Here is a 12,500-nt window from a genome sequence, read left to right as displayed (position 1 = left end):
TTTTGTTCATTAGGGCCGACTAGTGTCCCCTAGAGAGAGTGGCGTCAGCGGAGGACCAAAATGTGAGACTCATTAGCCAATGAACAGCCAGGAATGGGTCTCGCGCTACTTTTGCATGCTAAAATAAAGCTGGTAATGTCTTAATCCAGGACCTTACTTCCTGGAACTCTTGAGAGTAAAAAACTGGAGTGAATGGAGATGTCGGGACTCTTCTATCTACATGGCTCTGGGGCCGACTAAATGGGCAAAAATGGCTAATTAGCGGCCAAGATGAGTGAACACAGGTTCAGCCCCATGGAGAGCTCCATTCGTTAGCTACTGATGGAGCACACCTGAGCGGAGTTGGAATCAGCCAGCGCAGTGGACTCTGAAAGCCCTCTGGGCAGAGAGGGGAGAGGCTACATCTGTCAACTGTGTGAGTGAGGCCTAACTAAATGGCCAGTGATTGTGTGTTCCACCGGGTATCAGAGCTAGTTTAGCGGAGATGGAATCCGGCCTGTTGGAGTTCACAGTGTGTTTACTCCACCAACAGTATAACAGTGTCGTGCTTGTTCAGACAAGCTGTTCATTTTGTCAGCGGGCCAGGTACAAAATGAACTGCAGACTTTCTGTATACATCTGTCTTTCCCCTCTCCCCGCTTCTCACTATACTTCATCTTCCATGTTCCTTTCTGCTTGCCGTGTTTTTTTGCTCTCAGTATCAGTGTTTGTGCTTGTCTTTGATGCGGCGCACTGACTCACCACAGGACTGTGGTCTTCACTCACCACAGGACTGTGGTCTTCACTCACCACAGGACTGTGGTCTTCAAAAGCAAAGTTCAGCCATGGTGACTGGAAATGAGGCACTTCACATTAACTTAATCATGGTGTGGTAAGTCATTTTGTCCAAATCAACTTTATTGAGTATACAATTAATCAAGCAAAGAAACGTTGCATTAGGTTCAGTTGTATTAAATGTCACTTTAAAATCTCCACATTTTAGGTTTGATGTGAATCTCCCACAATCCTCTAGGCAAATTAGTTACAACAATGTCACATGACAGCAGAACATACGTTGTTGTTTTGTTGCCTAATTTGCATGGACTGGTGTGGTATAGTGATCAATACATTATATGTTCATATACATGTACAACAAGTGTGCTAGTGCTTTAGTAGTCAGTGGAGGAGTGCAGTATGCATGAGTGCCCACAGACGTGCTAACATCTCTAGGGACAGACTCTGTTTCTTCATTTGTCCACCTAAGAAGTGTTGTATTAGCAGTGCTTCTAAGTGTGTATGTAACATGCTATAAATTATGTTTCCTCATGTCAAATACTGTAGCAAGTCAAGAGATGAAGGCAGCTGATCAACTAGGGTGCAAGAGAGCCCAGAGCTAAGAGTCAGATACACTGATAATGAACTAGGTCTATGTTTTATCATCAGTGGTCCTCATAGTGGGTTCCGGGGACCCCCAGGGGTCCTTGAGGGGGTTCCAGGGCGTCCCCAGCAAAAAGGGGGATACTTTATTTGAACTATAATTCCATCCATAAGTAACACAATGACAGAATGTATGACTATTTTGGTCATGGGTTTCATATACTTTCTGTAATAACACATAACAAAAATCTTATCAGATGGCGGACCTTGGGACAAAATCTTATCAAATGCGGGTCCGTGGTCTAATTTGTGTCAGTTTAGGGGTCCTTGATGTGAAAAAGTTTGAGAACCACTGAGTCCAATCTGTACTGTTTCTCCTTTCTTTCTTTACTTCAGTCACAGCAGGTCTCATACTTCCTTTCCTTCATTATCTTCTACCTCCTCCACTATTTCCTTCACTATCTATGAGAGCGATCCCACAGCAGCATCGCCGCATCGGAAGAGAAGAAGGCATTTGACTGGCCTGCAGTCAAAATAATCACGTCTCTGAAGTCTCATTACATGCCGGTATCAAACCTCCTCATCTCAATAAGTTTGACAAGAAACCATCATATACAGATGGATTTTATCATTAGCGTGTGTGTGTGTGTGTGTGTGTGTGTGTGTGTGTGTGTGAGAGCGAGAGAGAGAGAGTGAGTGTGTGTGTGTGTGAGAGGGAGTGTGTGTGTGTGTGTGTGTGTGTGTGTGTGTGTGTGTGTGTGTGTGTGTGTGTGTGTGTGTGTGTGTGTGTGTGTGAGAGAGAGAGAGAGAGTGTGAGAGAGCCAGGGGAGCTACAGGAGACGTTTTGGGACCCATTGATTTCTCTCTCATCCTGTCTCACCCAGTTTCCTTCACCCACACTCCCTGTTCCTGCATTGACTGTATCCATGTCCAATCGCACACATCACACACTCCAACAAGCTCCTCACACAGCACCTCTTGGGAGGGAAACTACCATGAAAGAGGGAGAAAATCAGGGACAGGATAAAAGGGACAGAAGTGGTCGATGAGAGGCGCTGAGCACAACTGTCTGTTTTGTCCAGCCGGGGACGGCAGGATGTAAAGAGGGACGGAGGGAGTTTGGGATGGAGAGAGGAGTGTGCGAGCGGGATGCACTTAACATGCTTAAATGGCCCTCATTAGAGGTCTGACTCACCCTCTGCGTGTGTGATTGCATTGTATGTGTGTGTGTGTGTGTGTGTGATTGCATTGTATGTGTGTGTGTGTGTGTGTGTGTGTGTGTGTGTGTGTGTGTGTGTGTGTGTGTGTGTGTGTGTGTGTGTGTGTGTGTGTGTGTGTGTGTGCGCGTGCGCGTGCACAAGTGTCGGCGAGTGCCCTTGCATGTGTCAAATTAGCGTCAGCATGACCAGAGGAAGTGTGTTACTGTATGCGGGTCATCTTTGCGCCCCGACTCCCCAATGCCCCCACCCCCCACACCATCATGCTAGCACCTATAGGAAACTGTAAGAAGCAGAACTGTGAACGCAACATGATCTGACAGGCGGAACGCAAAAGGGCGGCTTGCAAAACGGCGATGTCCTGGCTACTGTTGATCTTTGCTTTTTCTGTCATGTTTTGACATCACGATGTCCTGTTCTTTTCTGACCCACTCCTTGGAATTCAGTTTGGATCAGATGCTCTGTGTCACGTATTTAATTTGAGTCGAGTTGTAGTGTTATCAAGGCCAAGGCCGGGTGAGCCGGTGACAATCAATCACGAATGGTGTCGTTGACCAGGAAAAGACATTTTCTACTGGGAAATTGGGGTTAAAGGAATTCCTCATTGATGTGGGTCTGTGTGTGTGCGCGAGAGAGATACTGTGAGTATGCGTGCGTATGTTTTTCATCTTTGTCTTCGGGGCATGGACGCTTCCCTCGGGTATGGGCCGATTAAAATGGAATTATAAGGTACCTTATATGTGTGTTTGCTGTCTGTAAGCCAGTTATTATCATTTTTTTGAGTCACATAAAACAACTAAATAGGCTAGAGTCCAGCGCTCTAGATTGCGAGTTCATATTTATTTACCGGTATTTGTCTCTTTTATGTTTGGATAAAAAAAGAAGTTTGATTGTGTGTGTGTGTGTGTGTGTGTGTGTGTGTGTGTGTGTGTGTGTGTGTGTGTGTGTGTGTGTGTGTGTGTGTGTGTGTGTGTGTGTGGTGGGTGGGTGGGTGGGGGGGGGGCTGGGGTTGATGGATGAAACCTCAGAAAGAGGCATCACCTTTCCTGCTGGTGCAGATGGGTACAGAATGCCAGAGATCAGTCCATAGCCTCCCCTTGATGAGATTAAACAAGAAACAAGAAAATAAAAGAAAACAAAGAAAATAAATCAAATGTCACCTTACTTTGAATTGTAGCGGCCCCTCCTTGAGTCAACTGATGTAATTTGGAAAATGCTGGAGTGCAGTGGTGAGCTGCATCATTCACCCAGGTTTTGTCCAAATCTGATGAGTAAATATACTGTATGGTGTGTGAGACAACGCTGAAGAAGCTAGGCCTTTTGGCTGAAACGTCAGTTGCTGCTGTGCCCAACTGAGAAATACATTTGTGAAAGGACATTGAGTGTGCTGGCCTGTTCTATTTTCTAATAAGTTTATTTTTGCCTTGCACCTGAGTTTTCTCGTTGGATTGAGTGTACGTTCGCTATTGGGGAGTCTGGATGAAAAGCCGCCCACAAATTATAAAACAAGGCCAGGTCGAAACCTGGCATAGGGCCGGTGTGCTCAGTAAAGTGCAGAACTCTGCCAAGGTGTATTGAGTCATTTGTGTTCAGTCTACTTTGAGTGCACATCAACTGTAGTGTGCCTGTGCTGTAGTGTAGCCTATGTGGGTTAATAATCCTGGGTTTAAGCTTCATTAACATGAAGTGCCAGATTTATGGTTAATCTAGTAATATATATTATTTTCACACATAAATGTAGGCTATTGAAATGTAGGCTTATTATGTGGTGTATTCCCAGCCCCCGCCCCCCCATACGTGTAGGCTAGGTGTTTTTTACAATGAATTCGTATATCATTAATAATTGGGATTATTGTAAATATTAGGATAGGTGAGATCAGATGACTGCTTACCATGTAAAAGCTTTAATAACACTGGCATTGAGGGCCATAGTGTTATTAAATATTGTACATGGTATGCAGTCATCTGATGTCCCCTCCCCTAAACGTTACATGTCATGACTTGCTCCTTGGCAGAGATCTGTGCTCGAGCACATTGCCTCGTGTTTCACTGTAAACGAGTAGGCTATTGTGACAAGCGAACTTTTTCAGTGAAACAAGTTCGCTTGTCACACAATACTCGTTGGACTTATTTGAGGGCATGTATGTTTATCGTTCACGTTCGCTAACCTGTCGGTCTTTAAACTCTTTGAACAGGTCGGGGTGCCTGTCGGCAAGATGTTTAGCCAGGTTCGATGTGTTTGAGCCTTTCGCTTTGGTCGCGTTGAAGCACCTTTTACACACTGGTTTCGATGTGTCCACGGGCTTGCCTTCGCTGTCGGCAACGTATACAAAATATTTCCATATTTCGCTTCGTGCATCTGCTTTTTCTACAAGCGTTGGGCGGCTTGCAAGACGAAGCCGCTGCCATTTTCGCTGTGTCTGTCCTCCTGTGTGTCGGGGTGCTGCAGTGAGGACTGAAGGACTCGCCATAGAGCGAGCAGAGAGGGAACGGGGGAAAGTCGGCACGCCCACACATGAAGCAGACAGAGTCAGAGAGAGCTTTTTTTCACTTTTCACCAGTCACCATTGGTTCAAGGCAACGATGTGTTGCCTTCAAGTGAACTGGGACACAGGCTCTCAACTTTAATGCCGCAGCGTCCTCCTTGTAACGAGCTAGCCACAATATTAGCCAGAGGTGCATTACCGCCACCTACCGGACTGGAAAGTGGAAAGACATTACCTCGCCCTGGATCCGTGCTCAAATGCGGCGACTGAGTGTAATGTAAGGGCCCTGCTGTGCATGCTGCACACCGGCCCCAAAAAGGGGGGGAAATAGATAGATAGATAGATAGATAGATAGATAGATAAATACTTTATTAATCCAGAGGGAAATTCTGTTGTACAGCAGCTTCCAGTTGCACATACAAATAACAAAGTACATATGAAGGATAAAAAGCATGTTAAAATACTAAAAAAGAAGAGGCAATAAAAAGATAAACAAGATAGGAGAGCCAGTCCTCAGATTATCTCATCAAGTAAACAAGTGCCTGTGCCTGTGCAGTGCGCAAACATATGCATAGAGAAAGTGCCTGCAGTACATACACAAATAAATACTAAAGTCTCAAGTCTAAAGTCTCAAGTCTCAGTGGCCCAGGTTGCTGGGGCCACGCCCCCTGCAGGTTGCTGGGGCCGCGCCTCCACGCCCCCTGCACAATGGGGAGGCATTGTACAGCCTGATGGCCCGTGGAACAAAAGTGTTCTTGGTGCGATCTTTCTTGCAGCCAAGAGAGATTAGCCTGCGACTGAAGGTGCTTCTCTGGCTGTCCAGAGTGCTGTAGAGAGGGTGGGAAGGGTTGTCCATGATGGCAAGCAGCTTGGCCAAGGACCTTCTCTCCACTAGAGTTGTAAGGGAGTCCAGCTCCATACCGACCACGGAGCCAGCCTTCTTAACCAGCTTGATTCATTTAACCAAATGAAAAAAGTTGCAGTTTGTCTACAGTACATGTATATTCGTACTACAAAGACATCCCTGACCTCCTTAGCTCTTTCTTTTCTCACTCCAGCAGTAGAATGCTAAACGACAGAGTGATCGCGGTTCACACTGCTTACCATTATGCTCAGCTTCATTCCACACCACATAACATTTTCTCAGCCATGCACATCCACAACCTGGAACCATACCTAGAGCTATTCTCCTATACCCACTAGTGACCGTTTTATCTCTCCGCCACAGGGTTGAATACTGTAGCAGTTCACATATTCATCATTTCCTCATAATGATATACTCTCTGTGTGTCCATTCACACATGAACACACCTTTAGCCCCAAATGACTCTTATTGTAATGAGTAACGAGGTCACAACGCCACAGGAGGCGACACCTCCACACCTTACCCCCTTATTGTCTCCACACTATCTAGGTATGCATATATCCTCAAGTGCCCACATATACAGTATTATCTGCTGATCCAGAACCTACACTATCAGTTCAGCCCATTCAATGAGCCAGCCATCCGTGCAGCCACATCACACAAATCAAAGCCCACGGGTCAAAGAATTTAAAACAATGGATCGCAGATTAAATTGAATACCCTTGACCATGCTCACTGTACTGATTGTGTTGTAGGAAGCCCTGAATTAATTAAAGTGTATTTGAATAGGTTTCTCATATTCGAACTGCTTGCAGAACGGCATACGTCACACACTTTATTCTAGATTCTAGTATTGCTGCTTTATTAGTAGCATACAGTGGAGAGACTGACGTTTGGGAGCCAGATTCAAACCACGACACTGCAGCTAGCTCAGTGTTTCCAAAGGCAAAGAATTGGTCATGAGTGACCCTCCCCGCCCCCCCCCCCCCACCCCCTCCACCACCCCCAGTGCCTGATAACAGTCCCTGTCCCACCACCATCCACAGAGAAACAGTAGAGGTGGTCGAATCATTCAAATACCTACTTAGGAATCACTCTGGACAACAATCTCTGCGTCGAACCAACACACCATTGGCGTTCATAAACGCTACCAGCCATGCAAGACATGTCCATAGATCTTATACCAAAATTGATTTATTCAAAGAACAACTTTAATATGTATCATGCTTTATGGTCTCTAATTGTTCATGTATTATTGTTTACAATTAGTACTTCTAAGAAGCTCACCTGACCTGACCATGTAACCACAGCTGTAACCCATCCTGCATGATTGCATTGTAATTGTATCATGTGACCTCAATGTATGTATTTAAGATGGCGTCTCACAGTCCTTTGCCAGTCTGATGAAGAGCTTTGGCGGTCGAAACGTCACTTTTTGCGTGTTAAAATAAAAAACACTGAAACTGGAGCCCACGCAGTGCGCAAGCTTTTTATTCATTTTTTACTACTTGTCACCTTTGAGCTCGGCACCTGCCCAATCTGGTTTTGGATGTGCGTGTTTTCTCTTTGATACTGTTATCCATAGATCAACCCACCTGAATCTGCAAAACCTTACCTCCTCAGTCCTAACACGGAAAGCACCTTACCTCCTCAGGCCTAACACGGAAAGCACCTTACCTCCTCAGGCCTAACACGGAAAGCACCTTACCTCCTCAGGCCTAACACGGAAAGCACCTTACCTCCTCAGGCCTAACACGGAAAGCACGGGCAATCAATAACCGTGAGCACTCCCACTCCTCTGCTCTCTCACCCTCCTTCCCTCAGGTCACAGGTACGGGACACTGAGATGCAGAAAGACTCACTCTGTCATATACTGTAAATAACACCCCTCCCCCGTTGTCCTATATTGTCTTATCTGTATGTATTCGCGGCACCTGAGGAAAGAATTCCCTCTCACGGACAATACACTCACTACCGATCCAAACAGCCAGTGCAAAAACCCAATTGGTCACATACTTGGACATCCTCAATAGTGGCGACATTAGCCAGATAAGAAGAATCAAGAACCGCTCTGTGTCAGACAAGCTTGTCAAGGCCTCCTTGACTTTCAATGTAGCTTAAATATAATCTGCTCTGTATGGGCGGTTCCACAGTGGAGGTCAGAGTGCCGGAGCTAATCTGCGACGCGAGGCCTTGCTTCCAAATTCAATTACCTTCAGGTACTGTATATTTCACCCGTTATGTATACCATGATTAATGAAACCACTGCTATAGGGGGGTCAGTGAAGGTGACACACACACACACACACACACACACACACACACACACACACACACACACACACACACACACACACACACACACACACACACACACACACACACACACACACACACACACACACACACACACACACGCATGCACCTGCAGTATGCACACATTCAATACACATTGTACTCATGCTCCCAGATAAATAGTGCTGGTGATCAGGGTCAAATGGACTTGAGCCAACATTGACTCAATTTCTTGCTTTTCTCTTTTTTGCCCTCATTCTGCTTATTCAGTGGAGGCACTTCAAGGTAATATCTTGCCTCACTCCCTGCCCCCCTTCTCTCCTCAGCTACTTTGAGTGTCCTTCGCCCTTATTTAATTCTCTCCATTTCTGCTCACCCTCTCCTCTCTATTGTCTCTCTTCTCTCTCTCCATCCTTCACTCCCCCTCTGTGCGAGGCAGGTAGGCTATGTGATTAAAAACCATTGCAGCCATCGCTGGAGACTTGTTGAAATGGCTCTGCAGTGAGAGAGAGAAAAGAAAGTTTTCTCCCTGTGTTTCACCATGAGATCTCAATGGAGATTTATTTTCGGATTAGCCAAAATCACAAAAACGACAAATCAACAGTCACATTTGTATAATTATAATAGATGTATAATAGATAATATAATAGATTATGATAGACTGAACTGTCAACTCGTTACACTCCATTTCTACCACCAAGAAGCAGCCAAAAGTCAACTGAGTGGATTTGAAGGTCTGGACCCAGGCAACACATCTCACCATGTGCTGCCTGACACCGTCTGAGGGAAGTCCAGGTTCATTTGCATTTGTCAGGCATGGTCCAGCTGCCAGGCTGGACCATGCCTGGTTAAGCTGTGTCCACGCGCTGCCAGGCTGGACCATGCCTGGTTAAGCTGGGGTGGACAAGTCACGAGAGAGTTGTGCATCTCTGGCACGGCACAGAGCTCTTTGTCTACTCTAGCGTGTGAATATGCTGGCTGCAACCACCGTATTTACAGCCTTCCAACCCCAGTTTCCTGCCTACAGACATGGATTCTGTTTGCACCCAGCCAGAGCTGTCCTTACTGTATATTCCAGTCCCCCTTCCACTAATGAGGTTACATCAAATATACAATAGGGACTGGAGAAAGTATATACTGTACAGGAAGTATATACTGTACAGGAAGTATATACTGTACAGAGGAAGTATATACTGTACAGGAAGTATATACTGTACAGGAAGTATATATACTGTACAGAGGAAGTACACACATGTGTAACTTGTTGCTGAGGGGGCATTAAAAACCTGAGGCGTTGCATAACTGTGTCTCAGTGATGAGCTTTGACAGCTGCCAATGGTGCTGCCATGACTTGTAACGGATGGCAGTGATTGATGCAATATGAACACAAACCAAAATACAGAAACAGTTCAGAAAATGCACAATGACCCAACAGGTAGATTGAGATATTCTTCTTTCTTTCACAGACAATCTCCAATCTCTCATGCTCTGATGAAGGCCACGAGGCCAAAACATTAGCATGTTTGTTGACATCGCCGGAATAAATGGGTGAAATTGAGGTTAGTCAACGTTCTCCTGAATATCCTGTGTGTGCTATCCTTTGGGTATCCAACACTGAATCTATGTCTATTTTCTAGAACTACGCGCGCTCAATTTCTAGAGTGGCTTCTCTGCACCATGCGGGCAGTAATGGAAATGTTTGTATGGGTACAGGATTGCAGTAGCTCCTTATAGACGATGTCTGTTAATCCCTCCTCATCACCTTCAATAAGTACTTTCATGCTGCTGGCTTGGCTTTCCCCTGGAGAAGGCTGTGTAGAGCTGAGCAAACACGGGCTGAGGTAGATGCCAACTCATTCTCTTGCCCTTCATTGATGGTAACTGAGAAAGGTGAATGGAAGCTCATCATTTCTGTCATGGTGAGGAAGTCTTGGCAGGAAGATCCTTTCACCTTGTTTGTCCCTACAGAAATCTCACATTCAACCACCATGTCCATCATCTGCACCACCACCATCTGGGTGCCGTTCTTGAGAGTATGGTCAGGAGGACCTGCTTTCAGGTTCCTAAGAAGCTCGGGGGCACGGTGGCGCAGTGGTAGCGCTGCCGCCTCACAGGTCCGGGGTTCGATTCCCGCCTGGGATGCTGTGGGCGCTGAGGGTGTGTCCTCTGCTTGTGTACACATGAAATAGACTTCATCATGCAGGGGTTTCTCCCTCTCTCTCCACGTTCTCTCTTCATCGTTCAGGCCAGGGTCATGCGTTGCGGTTGTTCCAGATTGGCGCGGAACTTATCGAGGAAGCGTGAGGCCAATTCCTCATTTACTAGCCGCCCGTCGCTGGACAGGGTGACGGTCATCAGGTGCTGGGTGCGCAGGGTCCGGTTATCGTCAGACAGTCGCAGCTCAGCCCTGGAGGTACCCACGGCGAGGATACACGCGTGGGGAGGGTTGATCACCGCGCTGAAGACGCTGATACCAAACATCCCCAGGTTAGATATACTGAATGAGTCTCCCTGGTACTCCTCAGGCAGAAGCTTCCCATCTCGAGCCTTTTGGGCCAATGTCTTAGCGTTGGCTGAGATCTCCTGTACTCCTTTGTTTGCAGCATCCTTGATGATAGGGGTGATGAGGCCGTTCTCGGTTGCCACAGCGATGGAGATGTGGATGGATTCGAGTGCTTGGGGGCCGTTCCCATCCCAGGTTACGTTCACTTCTGGCATCTCTTTAAGTGTAACAGCAGCTGCCTTGATAATGAAATCATTGACAGACACTTTGATCTGTTCTTGGGCCAGGTTTTTACGGAGCTGCATGACAGCAGCCATGTCACAGTCAACAGTGGCATAAGCGTGGGGGATGGTGGTCTTGGACTGAGTCAGTCTTTGAGCAATCACACGGCGGACATTAGAGGCTGGGATCTCTGTGAAAGTGCCCGGTGCCCCTGTCTTCCCTGGTACAGAGAGTGGCGGTATGTTGGGCCTGCTGCATGGGGGTGGTGGGACAGCTGCCGGGGTAGAGACAGGACTCAGGGGAGCTGGGGTGGCCATAGTTGGGGCTGCTTTGGGTGCAGGGGATATCTTCAAAAGGTTCAGCACATCTTCCTTGGTGATAAGTCCCCTTGGCCCAGTGGGTGTGGCCAATTTGGGGTCCAGACCATGGGTGTCCAGGATGTGTCTTGCTGCTGGGCTGAGACGTAACGGTCCTGAGGTGGCTGGTTTTGGTGGAGGAGGAGCGGCGGCGGCAGGGGCTTCAATTGGGACAGTTTCTGCATGGGCAGCAGGCGAGGCTGGGGAGGGAGCTGCTGCTTCTGGAGGGGGGATCTCCACCTGCTTCCAGTCCTGCCCTTCCTCCACCATGAGGGCAATGAGAGTGCCTAGGCGCACGCTGCGACTGCCCTCCTCCATCAAGATCTTTGCCATGATTCCACCGTCACTGGATTCCATGGTAACGACGGCCTTATCAGTCTCAATCTCACAGAAGGCATCGCCTGCTGCCACTGCCTCACCTTCCTTCTTTAGCCATTTGACGATGTTCCCCTCCTCCATGGTGGGGGAGAGTGCCTGCATTTGCACTTTGAGAGGGGCGACATTGAGGAAAGACGGAGACTGAAAGAAGTGCCTGACATGCTCCTGCCACCAATGTGTCTTTAAACACGCTTTACAATGAGATAATCTGAGGCCAAATTGAATCAATTGACGACCCAGACACAAGGAGGCCACCATGTTGTCGTCCTCCGTCTGTGAATTGTCAAGCTGCCCACTTCTCCTGACCTGCCCACTGGAGGAAGGACAATATACTATTAAAGAAAGATTAAGAAAGATAAGAAATATAAGAAAGATACGTTTTTCTTCTTTGATGCTTTATGGCAGTTGGCATCCTTTATGTTGCATTATACCGCCTCCTTCTGAATTTATCCATCCACTCAAAAGGTACGTTTAGGCTGATAGCGTGATATGACTCAAGCAATTGTGATGTCATCAGTGATGTCATTCGAGCAATGACTGTTGACAGTCATGTAATAGTGAGATCATCGGTGGGAAGATATTTTTCTGGACAGACAGACAGCTCTCCAATTATAGTAGTAAGATGTGGCCATAAAAAATACACATAAATCCATTACATAAAATCCATCCCCATATACTGTATAATAGCTGTGCTACTGTATAATAGAGTACAGCCAATTTATGTTTTTAAGCATTTACAGTATGGCAGTCACATGGTGATAGCCATTGCAAGGAAAATCATGCACACAGGCACAGTAGGATTAGCTGCAGGGTTGCCCAGAC

At 46.8% G+C, this 12,500-nt stretch overlaps 1 protein-coding gene and 1 pseudogene across 9 annotated transcripts in view; both read right to left on the bottom strand.

The window, feature by feature from the left end:
• The window catches only part of trpm3 (transient receptor potential cation channel, subfamily M, member 3), a gene marked incomplete at both ends in the record, with an annotated part of 249,023 nt that overhangs the window by 69,397 nt on the left and 167,126 nt on the right, over nucleotides 1-12,500 (bottom strand). The window lies entirely within an intron of this gene.
• LOC310783032 (pyruvate dehydrogenase protein X component, mitochondrial pseudogene) lies at nucleotides 10,461-11,936 on the bottom strand (annotated as a pseudogene). Its single transcript has one exon. The product of its transcript is annotated as a pyruvate dehydrogenase protein X component, mitochondrial pseudogene (transcript).

Source organism: Poromitra crassiceps (assembly GCF_964638095.1).
Source record: "Poromitra crassiceps genome assembly, chromosome: 10".
Lineage (NCBI taxonomy): Eukaryota > Metazoa > Chordata > Actinopteri > Beryciformes > Melamphaidae > Poromitra > Poromitra crassiceps.
The sequence above is the reverse complement of the archived record's forward strand: the minus strand, read 5'-3'. Positions and strand labels throughout refer to the sequence as shown.